The following is a 5,724-nucleotide window of genomic DNA, read 5'->3' as shown; positions in this document are numbered from 1 at the left end:
AAAAATAATGCCAAAAAGCGTATAAATTATCCGCTCATCACAACACCAAACTTAAATTGTTGCTTGTCCCCAAGCAACTGAAAATCAAAAAGGATAAAAAGAAGAGAATATACTATAAATTCCAAACTATCAATGAAACATAGCTCCAATCAGATGAGCGGGACTTGTAGCTTTTTGCCTCTTGAATAGTTTTGGCATCTCACTTTATCCATTGAGGTTCAGAATGATTGGCATCTATAGGAACTCAGAGTTCAGATAGTGTTATTGATTCTTCTAGTTCAGTATGTTGATTCTTGAACACAGCTACTTTATGAGTCTTGGCCGTGGCCTTAAGCACTTTGTTTTCCAGTATTACCACCGGATACATAAATGCCACAGACACATAACTGGGTGAACCTTTTCAGATTGTGACTCAGCTTTGCTAAAGTCCCTAATTAGAGGTGTCCAGGGTTCTTAAGCACACTCTTTTTTTTGCTTTGGACCTTGACTTTAACCGCTTAGTCTCAAGTTTTCACTTGACACCTTCATGCCACAAGTACATGGTTAGGGACAGCTTGGTTTAGCCGCTTAGGCCAGGATTTTATTCCTTTAGGCCCTCCTATCCACTAATGCTCAAAGCCTTGGGATCCTTTTTATTTACCCTTGTCTTTTGGTTTTAAGGGTTACTGGCTTTTTCTGCTTGCTTTTGCTTTTTTTTTTTCGCTATTTTTTTTTGCAAGCTTTGTTCTTTGCTGCTTTTTCTTGCTTCAAGAATCATTTTTTTGATTTTTCAGATTATCAAATAACATGTCTCCTTGTCATCATTCTTTCAAGAGCCAACATATTTAACATTCTAAAACACCAACTTCAAAAGACATATGCACTGTTCAAGCATTCATTCAGAAAACAAAAAGTATTGTCACCACATCAATATAATTAAACTAAGTTCAAGGATAAATTCGAAACTCATGTACTTCTTATTCTTTTGAATTAAAAACATTTTTCATTTAAGAGAGGTGATGGATTCATAGGACATTCATAACTTTAAGACAAAGTTACTAAATACTACCGATCATGTAATAAGACACAAACATGGATAAGCACTTAACATAAGGAAAACGAAAAACAGAGAATTTAAGAACAAGGAATGAGTCCACCTTAGTGATTGTGGCATTTTCTTCTTGAGGAACCAATGATGTCCTTGAGCTCTTCTATGTCTCTTCCTTGTCTTTGTTGCTCCTTCCTCATTGCTTTTTGATCTTTTCTAATTTCATGGAGGATGATGGAGTGCTCTTGATGTTCCACCCTTAGTTGCTCCCAATAATTGTGTGGGGGAAAATGTATCCCCTGAGGTATCTCAGGGATCTCTTGATTTGCAGTCAAATGTTCTACCACTGAGCTATAGATCCTTGATGGAAGCTTTTGTTTTCCCTTAAAAAAAAGCTATGCTTTTACCACACCAAACTTAGAATGTTGCTCGCCCTCGAGCAAAAGAAGAAGGAATAGATGAAGAAGAAGATGTGGAAAAAAAACTAGGATTATGAGGAGGGAAGGTGGGGATCATGTGGGGTTCACAGATCCTGAGATGATCCTGTGAGGTCCACAGATCTTGAGGTGTCAAGGATTTACATCCCTGCACCAATTAGGCATGTAAAATGCCTTTGCATGCAATTCTGGCGTTTAAACGCCGAAATGATGCTTGTTCTGGGCGTTCAGCGCCCAGATGCAGCATATTTCTGGCGTTGAACGCCAGCCAGATGCTCCTTACTGGCGTTTGAATGCCAGTGAACTCCTCCTCCAGGTGTGCTGTTTTTAATGCTGTTTTTGATTTTTCTTCAATTTTTTTAGTTGTTTTTGTGACTCCACATGATCATGAACCTATGAAGACATATAACTAATAAAAATATAATTAAATAAAAATTGGGTTGCCTCCCAACAAGCACTTCTTTAATGTCAATAGCTTGACAGTGGGCTCTCATGGAGCCTCACAGATGTTCAGAGCATTATTGAGACTCCCCAACACCAAACTTAGAGTTTGGATATGGGAGTTCAACACCAAACTTAGAATTTGGTTGTGGCCTCCCAACACCAAACTTAGAGTTTGACTGTGGGGGCTCTGGTTGACTCTGTTTTGAAAGAAGCTTACTGTGCCTCTTTTCCATGTTTATAGAAGGATGTCCTTGAGTTTTAAACTCAAGGGAGTCCTCATTCAATTGAAGGACTAGTTCACCTCTGTCAACATCTATCACAGCACTTGCTGTGGCTAGGAAGGGTCTTCCAAGGATTATGGATTCATCCTCATCCTTCCCAGTATCTAGGATTATGAAATCAGCAGGGATGTAAAGGCCTTCAACCTTTACTAATATGTCCTCTACTTGTCCATAAGCCTGTTTTCTGGAATTGTCTGCCATCTCTAATGAGATTTTAGCAGCTTGTACCTCAAAGATTTCCAGTTTCTCCATTACAGAGAGTGGCATGAGGTTTATTCCTGACCCAGGTCACATAGAGCCTTCTCAAAGGTTATGGTGCCTATGGTACAAGGTATCAGGAACTTTCCAGGATCCTGTTTCTTCGGAGACAATCTCAGTTGATCCAATGCATTTAGTTCATTGGTGAACAGGGGAGGTTCATCTCCCCAAGTCTCATTACCAAATAAATTGGCATTCAGCTTCATGATTGCACCAAGGAACTTGGTACCTTGCTCTTCAGTAACATCTTCATTCTCTTCAGAAGAGGAGTACTCTTCAGAGCTCATGAATGGCATAAGGAGGTTCAATGGAATCTCTATGGTCTCTAGATGAGCCTCAGAGTCCTTTGGTTCCTCAAAGGGAAACTCCTTATTGATCACTGGACGTCCCAAGAGGTCTTCCTCCTTGGGATTCACGTCCTCCCCTTCCTCTTTGGATTCGGCCATGATGGTCAATTCAATGGCCTTGCACTCTCCTTTTGGATTTTCTTCTGTATTACTTGGGAGAGCACTAGGAGGGGTTTCAGTGATCTTCTTACTCAGGTGGCCCACTTGTGCCTCCAAATTTCTAATGGAGGACCTTGTTTCATTCATGAAACTCACAGTGGCCTTAGATAGATCAGAGACTAAGTTTGCTAAATTAGAGGTATTTTGTTCAGAGTTCTCTGTCTGTTGCTGAGTGGATGATGGAAAAGGCTTGCTATTGCTAAACATGTTTCTTCCACCATTATTAAAGCCTTGTTGAGGCTTTTGTTGATCCTTCCATGAGAGATTTGGGTGATTTCTCCATGAGGAGTTATAGGTGTTCCCATAAGGTTCACCCATGTAATTCACCTCTGCTATTGCAGGGTTCTCAGGATCATAAGCTTCTTCTTCAGAAGATGCATCTTGAGTACTGTTGGATGCAGCTTGCATTCCATTCAGACTCTGAGAAATCATATTGACTTGCTGAGTCAATATTTTATTCTGGGCCAATATGGCATTCAGAGTATCAATTTCAAGAACTCCCTTCTTCTGAGGCATCCCATTACTCACAGGATTCCTCTCAGAAGTATACATAAACTGGTTGTTAGTAACCATGTCAATAAGTTCTTGAGCTTCTGCAGGCGTTTTCTTTAGGTGAATGGATCCACCTGCAGAAGTATCCAATGACATTTTAGCTAATTCAGACAGACCATCATAGAATATATCCAGGATGGTCCATTCTGAAAGCATGTCAGAAGGACACTTTTTGGTCAGTTCCTTGTATCTCTCCCAAGCTTCATAGAGGGATTCACCTTCTTTCTGTCTAAAGGTTTGAACATCCACTCTAAGCTTACTCAGCTTTTGAGGAGGAAAGAACTTGGCTAAGAAAACCGTGACCAGCTTATCCCAAGAGTTCAGGCTATCTTTAGGTTGAGAATCCAACCATATTCTAGCTCTGTCTCTTACAGCAAATGGGAAAAGCATGAGCCTGTAGACTTCAGGATCTACTCCATTAGTCTTAACAGTATCACAGATCTGCAAGAATTCAGTTAATAACTGAAAAGGATTTTCAGATGGAAGTCCATGAAACTTGCAGTTTTGTTGCATCAGAGAAACTAATTGAGGTTTCAGCTCAAAATCGTTTGCTCCAATGGCAGGAATTGAGATGCTTCTTCCATGTAAATTGGAATTAGGTGCAGTAAAGTCACCAAGCATCCTCCTTGCATTATTATTTTCGGCTGCCATCTCCTCTTCCTGTTCGAAAATTTCTGAAAGGTGCTTGCTGGATTGTTGTAATTTAGCTTCTCTTAGTTTCCTCTTCAGAGTCCTTTCAAGTTCTGGATCTGCTTCAACAAGAATGTTCTTGTCCTTATTCCTGCTCATATGAAAAAGAGGGAACAGAAAAATAATAATAATAGGGATCCTTTTTGCCCAGGTATAGAGGTTCCCTTATGTAAGTAGAAGAAGAAAAGAAGAGTAGAAGAAAAGAAGAAGAGAAAATCTGAACTCAGAGAGAGAGAGGGGGTTCGGATTTTTGGTGAGTGAGGAAGAGATGTTAGTAAATAAATAAATAAATAGAAGAAGATGAGAGGGGAAAGTTTTCGAAAATAATTTTTGAAAAAGAGTTAGTGATTTTTGAAAATAAAATAAAATTAAAATTAAAAATTAAACAATTAATTAATTAAAAAGAATTTTTGAAAAAGAGGGAAGATATTTTTGAAAATTAGAGAGAGAGAGTTAGTTAGGTAGTTTTGAAAAAGATAAGAAACAAACAAAAAGTTAGTTAGTTAGTTGAAACAAATTTTGAAAATCAATTTTTGAAAAGATAAGAAGATAATAAGTTAGAAAAGATATTTTAAAATCAAATTTTTGAAAAAGATAAGATAAGAAGATATTTTTGAAAAGATATGATTGAAATTAGTTTTGAAAAAGATTTGATTTTTTAAAATCACAATTAATGACTTGATTCACAAGAAATCACAAAATATGATTCTAGAACTTAAAGTTTGAATCTTTCTTAACAAGTAAGTAACAAACTTGAAATTTTTGAATCAAAACATTAATTGTTGATGATATTTTTGAAAATTATGAGATAAAATTAAGAGAAAGATTTTTGAAAAATATTTTTAAAATTTTCAAAAATAAATAAGAAAAATGAAAAAGATTCTATTTTTGAAAAAGATTTTGAAAAAGATCAGATTTTTAAATTGAAAATTTGATTTGACTCATAAGAAACAACTAAATTTTAAAAAGTTTTGAAAAAGTCAATCCAAATTTTCGAAATTTATGAGTGAAAAAGGGAAAGATATATTTTTTTATTTTTGAATTTTTAATGATGAGAGAGAAAAACATGAAAAAGACTCAATGCATGAAAATTTTGGATCAAAACATGTGATGCATGCAAGAACACTATGAATGTCAAGATGAACACCAAGAACACTTTGAATGTCAAGATGAACATCAAGAACTTATTTTTGAAAAATTTTCAAGAAAAGAAAACATGCAAGACACCAAACTTAGAAATTTTTCATGTATAGACACTATGAATGCAAGAATGCACATGAAAATTAATTTGAAAAAGAAAAATAAGGATTCCAAAATTTTTAATATGAATTCCAGGAATCTTCAATGTTAGTCTAAAGCTCCGGTCTAGGAATTAGACATGGCCAGCCAAGCTTTCAGTGAAAGCTTCGGTCCGAGACACTAGACATGGCCAATGGCCAGCCAAGCTTCAGCAGTACAAGCAATTCCCTAACATGTGGAGGCCTCAGTCCAAAAGAATTTAGACATGGCTCTACAGCCAGTCAGGCTTC

At 36.8% G+C, this 5,724-nt stretch overlaps 1 non-coding gene across 1 annotated transcript; it reads left to right on the top strand.

Annotated features, from left to right (window-relative positions):
- The first annotated feature begins 3,655 nt into the window (after positions 1-3,655).
- On the top strand, positions 3,656-3,763 carry LOC112774455 (small nucleolar RNA R71). Its single transcript, XR_003188946.1, has one exon. It is a non-coding gene; the product is annotated as a small nucleolar RNA R71 (small nucleolar RNA).
- The last annotated feature ends 1,961 nt before the right edge of the window (positions 3,764-5,724 follow it).

Source organism: Arachis hypogaea, chromosome 18, assembly GCF_003086295.3.
Source record: "Arachis hypogaea cultivar Tifrunner chromosome 18, arahy.Tifrunner.gnm2.J5K5, whole genome shotgun sequence".
Classification (NCBI taxonomy): domain Eukaryota; kingdom Viridiplantae; phylum Streptophyta; class Magnoliopsida; order Fabales; family Fabaceae; genus Arachis; species Arachis hypogaea.
This window is presented reverse-complemented; position numbering and strand designations above follow the sequence as displayed.